The 9,774-nt window shown below is 50.3% G+C and overlaps 1 long non-coding RNA gene across 1 annotated transcript in view; it reads right to left on the bottom strand.

The window, feature by feature from the left end:
* Positions 1 to 9,774, bottom strand: part of LOC107109969 — a 27,175-nt gene that overhangs the window by 7,157 nt on the left and 10,244 nt on the right. Inside the window, exon 2 of the long non-coding RNA XR_001482495.1 lies at positions 1,794 to 1,907. This is a non-coding gene — a long non-coding RNA (uncharacterized LOC107109969). The remainder of the gene's footprint in view (positions 1 to 1,793; positions 1,908 to 9,774) is intronic.

Raw genomic sequence — 9,774 nt, 5'->3', positions numbered from 1 at the left:
CCCTCCCCTTCCTAAACCCCGCCCTCCTCAGGCTCCACCCCCCCCAAATCTCCAGGAATTTCCCAGCCAGGAGCTGGCAACCCTGGGCCTGACGTATCTGGGGAAATAAACCGAGACTCACAAAAGCTTATACTGAAATAAATTTTGTTCATCTTTATGATGCTGCTGAACTCCAGTGTAATTTTGCTCCAACTGATTAACACAGGAATTCTCTGGAATTAGGACTGCATATATTTTTTTTATTTTCCCCCATTGTTTTCTGGGAAAAACAGGGGCGTTTGGTGTAGTGGTTACGTGTGTGGACTCTAAACTGGGAGATGGGTGTGATTCCCCACTCCTCCACTTGCACCTGGTTGGATGACCTTGGGCAAGCCATAGTTCTGACAAGAGCTGTCCATGAAAGGGCAGTTCTTGAAAGAGCTCTCTCAGCCCCACCTACCTCACAGGGTATCTGTTGTCGGGAGGGGAAGGAGTTTGTAAGTGGCTCTGAGACTCTGAGTGAAGGGCAGGGTATAAATCCAATCTCTTCTTCTCCTTCTTCTCTTCTCAACAGTTCCAGAAAGTTTACTCTCTACTATCGCCTTCATTCAACACCGAGAACTTTTCACATTCTAAGGAGTAGAAAGGAGTATAAACGTTATGTAGACCTAAACTGCCCTAAAATAGAAACTTTATTAACAATACTATACTATCAAATGTCTTAAAGACAATAAATTTAACAATCAATTCTCCAGCTATAGCAGTTACATTTGAGTTATTACCTTTGTTAATATTATCTAGTTGGGAGCCCGTTTATGTGGATCGTTATACACCAAACTGTGAACCCTTCATGGGTTTATGATAATCATGTGAAATTGTCCTTTTTCTCAAATGGTATACTGACTGATACAACAGACATGATCTCAAAAAGAGGTCACATCCGGAATCCTTGTCTCATGACAAATGTGTATTATTGATTCCACGGCTGCATACAGCGTCTGGAGCCGTATTACTTGTGAAGACGTTCACAACGTCCCTGCAATTGTTTACATATTGATTTGTACTACATGGCTCCTTTTACTGGCAGTTCAAAGTTATGAGCCGGGTTTCATTTACGATTTTTTTGCTGTATGTTGTGTTGTAACATTGATTGTTAAATTTATTGTCTTTAAGACATTTGATAGTATAGTATTTGTTAATAAAGTTTCTATTTTAGCGCTGTTTAGGGTCACATAAGGAGCTGCGGTGGCTCAAGTGGTTAAGATGCCGAACTGCAGGCTGTGGAAGGTCAGCAGTTCAGCAGTTCGAGACCCGAGTTGCCGCATGATGGAGTGAGCTCCCGTCTCTAGTTCCAGCTCCTGCCAACCTAGCAGTTCAAAAGCAAGAAATTGCAAGTAGATAAATAGGTACCACTTCACTGGGAAGGTAACAGCGTTCCGTGCACCTTGGTGTATAGTCATGCCAGCCACATGACCACGGAAATGTCTTCGGACAGCGCTGGCTCTTCGGCTTTGAAACGGAGATGAGCACCGCAACCCTAGAGTCGGACTCGACTGGCTTTCGAGCAAGGGAACCTTTACCTTTACCTTTAGGGCTACACAGGGCTTTCACTCTTGTGTTCTCTGTCAACGCGTCCAACAACAGAGGGAAAATTATCTCAAGGGCCCATTTGTTATGGGAGTATTTGGGATACCTCCTCCTCCTCAGCCCCAAACTGTGGAGGAGGAAGCCCATAGGCGAAGAAAAGCCTCAGAAGAAGGCTGCAGGAACTTATGAGGTGGACCCAAAATGGTTTCCCCTCGTTTCTCCCTTACCTCACACCAATGGGTTGGCTCTTGAGCTCGTAGAAGCTGTCGTCGTTCAACGAGAGAATGTTCTCCAAGTCAATGTCGGCCACAATCCCGGATTCGGGGAGCAGAGAGTCGAGGCTGTTTGAAGAAATACACGGGCCGTGAGTCGCACAGTTTTGTTCCCCTTTAAGTGTGAGGGCCGTAATCTCAGACTGCGATCACACACACTACATAACGCACTTTCAATCCACTTTCAATGCACTTTCCAATTGGACTGTACTGTGTGAAATGGCAGAATCCAGTTGGAAATTTCGGTGCACTGAAAGTGGATTACTTAGTGTGTGTGATCGCAGCCCCGGCCTGCAGACAAACACTCAGCCTCCCTCTCCCTCTCCCTCTCTCCCAAAGACAAAACCAGATTTTGTTAGGAACAGCTGTCGGTGAAATCCGCTCCAGTGTTAGCAATGCCTCCTTACTTTTGGGGGGCACCCTCTTCTCCCACAACGGTCACCACACTTCAGATAAATTAAAAAACAGTCTGTCCTGACAGCTGCTGTCTAAATCATGCTCACCCTTTTGTTGTTGTCGTCAAGCCGCAGCCGCAGGGTTTTCAAGGCAAGAGGTGGGTTTGCCGTGGCCTGCCTCTGCATGGCAACCCTGGACTTCCTTGGTGGTCTCCCGCCCAAATACTAACCAAGGCTGACCCTACTTGGCTTGCAAGATCTGATGAGATCAGGCTAGCCTGGGCCATCCAGGTCCAGGCAAGAGACCAGCAGAGTAGGTGTGCCATCGCCTGCCTCTGCGTGGCAACCCTGGGCTACCTTGGTGGTCTCTCATCCCAATGCTAACCAGGGCCAACCCCGCTTAGCTTCCGAGATCTGATGAGATTGGTCTGCCATGGCCTGCCTCTGCATAACAACCCCACAGTTTCCTCGGTGGTCTCCCATCCAAGTACTAACCAGGACCAACCCTGCTTAGCTTCCGAGATCTGACGAGATCAGACTAGCCTGGGCTATCCAAGTCAAGGAAGAGACAAACAAAGGTGGTCTGCCATGGCCTGCCTCTGCATAACAACCCCACAGTTTCCTCGGTGGTCTCCCATCCAAGTACTAACCAGGACCAACCCTGCTTAGCTTCCGAGATCTGACGAGATCAGACTAGCCTGGGCTATCCAAGTCAAGGAAGAGACAAACAAAGGTGGTCTGCCATGGCCTGCCTCTGCATAACAACCCCACAGTTTCCTCGGTGGTCTCCCATCCAAGTACTAACCAGGACCAACCCTGCTTAGCTTCCGAGATCTGACGAGATCAGACTAGCCTGGGCTATCCAAGTCAAGGAAGAGACAAACAAAGGTGGTCTGCCATGGCCTGCCTCTGCATAACAACCCCACAGTTTCCTCGGTGGTCTCCCATCCAAGTACTAACCAGGACCAACCCTGCTTAGCTTCCGAGATCTGACGAGATCAGACTAGCCTGGGCTATCCAAGTCAAGGAAGAGACAAACAAAGGTGGTCTGCCATGGCCTGCCTCTGCATAACAACCCCACAGTTTCCTCGGTGGTCTCCCATCCAAGTACTAACCAGGACCAACCCTGCTTAGCTTCCGAGATCTGACGAGATCAGACTAGCCTGGGCTATCCAAGTCAAGGAAGAGACAAACAAAGGTGGTCTGCCATGGCCTGCCTCTGCATAACAACCCCACAGTTTCCTCGGTGGTCTCCCATCCAAGTACTAACCAGGACCAACCCTGCTTAGCTTCCGAGATCTGACGAGATCAGACTAGCCTGGGCTATCCAAGTCAAGGAAGAGACAAACAAAGGTGGTCTGCCATGGCCTGCCTCTGCATAACAACCCCACAGTTTCCTCGGTGGTCTCCCATCCAAGTACTAACCAGGACCAACCCTGCTTAGCTTCCGAGATCTGACGAGATCAGACTAGCCTGGGCTATCCAAGTCAAGGAAGAGACAAACAAAGGTGGTCTGCCATGGCCTGCCTCTGCATAACAACCCCACAGTTTCCTCGGTGGTCTCCCATCCAAGTACTAACCAGGACCAACCCTGCTTAGCTTCCGAGATCTGACGAGATCAGACTAGCCTGGGCTATCCAAGTCAAGGAAGAGACAAACAAAGGTGGTCTGCCATGGCCTGCCTCTGCATAACAACCCCACAGTTTCCTCGGTGGTCTCCCATCCAAGTACTAACCAGGACCAACCCTGCTTAGCTTCCGAGATCTGACGAGATCAGACTAGCCTGGGCTATCCAAGTCAAGGAAGAGACAAACAAAGGTGGTCTGCCATGGCCTGCCTCTGCATAACAACCCCACAGTTTCCTCGGTGGTCTCCCATCCAAGTACTAACCAGGACCAACCCTGCTTAGCTTCCGAGATCTGACGAGATCAGACTAGCCTGGGCTATCCAAGTCAAGGAAGAGACAAACAAAGGTGGTCTGCCATGGCCTGCCTCTGCATAACAACCCCACAGTTTCCTCGGTGGTCTCCCATCCAAGTACTAACCAGGACCAACCCTGCTTAGCTTCCGAGATCTGACGAGATCAGACTAGCCTGGGCTATCCAAGTCAAGGAAGAGACAAACAAAGGTGGTCTGCCATGGCCTGCCTCTGCATAACAACCCCACAGTTTCCTCGGTGGTCTCCCATCCAAGTACTAACCAGGACCAACCCTGCTTAGCTTCCGAGATCTGACGAGATCAGACTAGCCTGGGCTATCCAAGTCAAGGAAGAGACAAACAAAGGTGGTCTGCCATGGCCTGCCTCTGCATAACAACCCCACAGTTTCCTCGGTGGTCTCCCATCCAAGTACTAACCAGGACCAACCCTGCTTAGCTTCCGAGATCTGACGAGATCAGACTAGCCTGGGCTATCCAAGTCAAGGAAGAGACAAACAAAGGTGGTCTGCCATGGCCTGCCTCTGCATAACAACCCCACAGTTTCCTCGGTGGTCTCCCATCCAAGTACTAACCAGGACCAACCCTGCTTAGCTTCCGAGATCTGACGAGATCAGACTAGCCTGGGCTATCCAAGTCAAGGAAGAGACAAACAAAGGTGGTCTGCCATGGCCTGCCTCTGCATAACAACCCCACAGTTTCCTCGGTGGTCTCCCATCCAAGTACTAACCAGGACCAACCCTGCTTAGCTTCCGAGATCTGACGAGATCAGACTAGCCTGGGCTATCCAAGTCAAGGAAGAGACAAACAAAGGTGGTCTGCCATGGCCTGCCTCTGCATAACAACCCCACAGTTTCCTCGGTGGTCTCCCATCCAAGTACTAACCAGGACCAACCCTGCTTAGCTTCCGAGATCTGACGAGATCAGACTAGCCTGGGCTATCCAAGTCAAGGAAGAGACAAACAAAGGTGGTCTTCCATAGCCTGCCTCTGCATAACAACCCCACAGTTTCCTCGGTGGTCTCCCATCCAAGTACTAACCAGGACCAACCCTGCTTAGCTTCCAAGATCTGACGAGTCAGACTAGCCTGGGCCATCCCGCTCACTCTTGCCTCCCTCACTCCACCCCAAGTTATCTGCAGAAAATAATGTCGGGCTGCTTCATACAGCCAAATTGGTACGCTGAGAAGCAGAGCCAGAGCGGTGTAGTAGTTAAGAATGTCAGGTTAGTAACTGGAAGCCCCGGGTTCAAATCCCCACTCATGCCACGGAAGCTCGCTGGGTGACCCTGTGAGCGCCACACGCTTTCAGCCTAACCTACCTCACAGGGTTGTTGTGACACTAAAACGAAGGAGAGGAGGAGGATGGCAGTCCCCTTGGGTCCCCATTGGGGAGAGAGGCGTGAGACGAATGAATCAAATAAAACTTTTCCACGCCCCCTTTCCACCCAATCAGGGTCCACGAGGCGGCGAAGGTCAGAAATGTTAAAACATTTAAAACCGTTAAAAATACAGTTAAAATGATAAAATTAGATTAAAAACACACACACACAATGCTGGAAAGAAAGCCAAGGAGCGTCATCGGGGGTATGCCAGGTGAAAGCAAAAAGTCTTTACCTGCAGGCGAAAGACACTGATAGAGGGAGAGAGACATATCTCCCTGGGTTAAGTGCAGAGTTCCCTCTAAGCTGAGTTAGTGTGAGCTAGCTCACCGTTTTCTAGCCTCCAGCTCACAGATTTTTGTCTTAGCTCAGGAAGGACGGCTCCACAGCAGACTGATCTATGCAAGCTGTGACGCAGCAGTAGCAGTACTGGAGAAGGAAGCAGGAGAGAGCCAGTTGCTCAAGGGCCGGACGGGAGCCCTGCGGGGGGGAGGACGGATCCGGCCCACGGGCCACATCTTTGACATCCCTGACCTATTACCTCTACCCCACTCTGTACCTTTTGTGAATTCCTTCGTTCAAAGCCTTTTGCTATGCAATCCTCTGCAGGGTTACTCCAGTCTCAGTTCACTGAAGTTAATGGGCTCAGAACGGGGTAACTCGGCCAAGGATTGCACTGCGAAAAGCGCTCTTCGCCCACGATGCATTCTGGACACATACAAAATCTACACTTCGTAATTTACAACGTCAGGCTCTTTACACAATGTCACACATTGGGTCAAAAGAAAACCCAGCCTTCAGATATACAAGGATATATGTATACTACACTACCCTTTGTGGTGATGAAAGCATTGTCACCACTCCACGGAACATTCACAAACATTCCAACTGCTCAACAACAGAGTGTTCAACAGGGAGGAGGATAATTGTCAGTTTGGGTTGGGATTAAAGCAACCCACAGCCCCGAAAGACAGCTTTGTGGAAGACTAGAAAGAGATCCTTGGAGGGAGATAGCAAAGCTAATGGGGTTAGGTTTAGGGGAAAAAGCAAACATAAAATGGAGAAGCATTTGCCCTACAAAGTTAGTGCTCTTGGTTTTTAGAGAATAAGGGGCAAGAAGTCATAACCGAAGTTCACAAGCTAACGAACAGCAGGAAGGCAGGAACGAGGACACAGCCTTAAAACACCTGGATGTGAGCAGACACCTGTAGGCTGGTCCTCCAAAAGGCACTTTCTGAAACTGAACGCAGGACAAAAACAAAGGAAAGTTTTTCTTCATGCCAGCAAACAATTGCCCTCGGCAATTTATTCTCCGGAAATCGTACTGGCCAATATGCCTTTTTAAGCACATTAGCCTTGCTTCTGGCAAAACCTATTAATGGCTCTTAGCCATAACAGGTCAGATCCAGAGTAATGTTTCCATGGGTGCATGGAGGAATCCCACCTTCAGAGCATGATTCCTATATCCCCCCCCCATGGCAGCCTGAATCCCCCCCTCCCCAGAATCCTCTTTCCATAACACAGGAGACAACTCAGGGAAATGTCCAAGCCTGGAGCAAATTATAAAGCCTCCAAAGTGGCAAATGAGAAAGCCTCCAAGTTCAGGAGCAGTACGCCTGAACAGCGATTCCTAAGATCATTTTAATTATACCCTGGTAGTAAGCTTTCAAGAAGAATCAGGGTGATCATGGCTGGGAGTCGGACACTGGGCTAGATGAAGAAGAGATTGGATTTATACCCTGCCCTTCACTACCTGAAGGAGTCCCAGAGTGGCTTACAATCTCCTTTCCCTTCCCCTTTCCCTCCCCACAACAGACACCCTGTGAGGTAGGTAGGGCTGAGAGAGCTCTTTCAAGGACTGCTCTTGCGAGAACAGCTCTAAGAGAACTTGTGAGTGACCCAAGGTCACACCAGCAGCTGCATGTGGAGGAGTGGGGAATCAAGCCCAGTTCTCCCAGATTAGAGTCCGCACTCCTAACCACTACAGCAAACTGGGCACTTGGTCTGATCCAGCAGGGATCTTCTTCTGTGCTGAATTCCACTACCTCTCTACCACACTGCTAGTATATCTGCACAGGTTGGAATTAGTCTGACTTCCTGAATCTCTCCCCTCTCCCAAGAAGGCCTCCTTTCCCGACCGAGCTACTGGAAGCAAGTATACAATCGCCCTGCAAAAATTCAAATCCACATCACATCCTCCGAGATCCTAAATCTGGCCTCGCATCTCCACAGCTTTAAAAGACTGCTGTGAAGAAGAAGAGGAGGAGGAGATTGATTTATACCCCGCCCTTCACTCGGGAGTCTCAGAGCGGCTTACAATCTCCTTTCCCTTCCCCTCCCCACAACAGACACCCTGTGAGGTAAAAGAAGAAGAGATTGGATTTATACCCCGCCCTTCACTCAGGAGTCTCAGAGCGGCTAACAAACTCCTTTCCCTTCCCCTCCCCATAGCGGACACCCTGTGAGGTAGGTGGGGCTGAGAGAGCTCTTTCAAGGACTGCCCTTTCAAGGACAGCTCATGTCATAACTATGGCTTGCCCAAGGTCACACCAGCAGCTGCGAGTGGAGGAGTGGGGAGTCAAACCCGGTTCTCCCAGATTACGGTCCGCGCACTTAACCACCACACCGAACACTACATCTCTCACCCGGCTGGTGGTGGGAAGTGCCATCAGATCGCGGCCAACTTCCGGTGCCGCCCCCCGAGGATTTTGAAGCCAAGTCATTCAGTCAAACCCAGTTCTCCCAGATTACGGTCCGCACAGTTAACCGCTACACCAAACACTACATCTCTCACCAGGTCGTGGCCAACTTCCGGTGCCCCCCGAGGATTTTGAAGCCAAGAGTCATTCAGGGGTGGGTGGTGTGTCTTCCTCGGCACCCTTGTCTTCCTCGGCAGTCTGCCATCCAGGGAACTAACCATGACTGACCTTGCTTAGTTTCCAAGATCGGGGGACTTCGGGCGAGTCCAGGCCCTCTGGGTCTATCCCCGGCACCCAGCCCAAAGGCAGAATCCAGAGGCGGCTGAGCTACAGCCAAAGACCTCCAGACGGGAGCGTGTGCAGCCAGTTCAAATTCAAAGAGGGCCTTATCGCCACCCGAGGTAGTGCAGAACCTGGGCAGGATTTAATCTTGCGCGGAATCAGCAAGCGGAGATCTAAGGGAGGAACGACAGGCGCTGCAGAGGACACTCCGAACCCAGAGAGGGTGGATTGCGCAACCGGCTTGACAGGAGGAGAACTGAAAACAGAGATACTTCTCGCTTCTAAGGCGCCGGAGAGAAGGAAGCGGGGAAGACGCTTTCCCCGCCAAGAGCTGCCCAAAGCTGAACACATGAAGAGTTGAACCCCTGCCTGAGACGGGAAGATGGAAGAGAAGATTCCACGGAGGCAGAGGGGGAAAAAGAAGAGTTGGGGAATTACAGCGTTCCCTCTCAGCTGAGTTAGTGTGAGCCATCTCACAGTTTTTTAGCCTCCGGCTCACACGTTTTTTGTCTTGGCTCAGGGAGGAAGGGCTCCAGAGCAAACTGATTTGCGCAGCAGCCAAATGGCTCGCTCACAACGTTAATGCCAGTAGCTCACAAAGTAGAATTTTTTGCTCACAGGACTCCACAGCTTAGAGGGAGCACTGGGTGGGAAACCCTCTTCTTTTGTGCCTACCACTTGCAAGATCCACCACCAGCCGAAACACTGTTGACCGTGACGTTACTTTCAACATTATTAAAGTCCGCAATAGCTGCTGAGCAGGAAGCGACCGGGGAGGTTCAAACGCATAACCTCGGGAATGCTGGCAACCGTTCCGCATGTTTGTTTATTTAAAGATAGCTGATGGGATTGAGCAAACACTGCGCCCTCAGAAGGGAGGTACATAAAAGGAACGGAATACAATGAAACAATCAAGTCGGTTTATCTCAACCGCTAAACCAAAACAAAAGGCCGGAACGTGACCAACAATGGCCAGGAGCCTTGGTGACCAGAGAGCCTAAGGCAAACATTGGTCAATGACCAATAAATCAGTGGAAAGTGATGTCCAGTCACAGTTGAGTGATGGCGACGCAGTGGGGTCAGTTTGGTGTAGAGAGCAAGTTTGACATAGGGGTTAGGAGCACGGACTCTCATCTGGGAGAACCGGGATGGATTCCCCACTCCTCCACATGCAGCTGCTGGTGTGACCTTGGGTCAGTCACAAGTTCTCTCGGAGCCGTTCTCTCAAGAGCAGTCATCGGAAGA

The sequence above is a fragment of the Gekko japonicus genome, unplaced genomic scaffold (assembly GCF_001447785.1).
Source record: "Gekko japonicus isolate JY-2015 unplaced genomic scaffold, Gekko_japonicus_V1.1 scaffold5734, whole genome shotgun sequence".
Taxonomy (NCBI): domain Eukaryota; kingdom Metazoa; phylum Chordata; class Lepidosauria; order Squamata; family Gekkonidae; genus Gekko; species Gekko japonicus.
The sequence above is the reverse complement of the archived record's forward strand: the minus strand, read 5'-3'. Positions and strand labels throughout refer to the sequence as shown.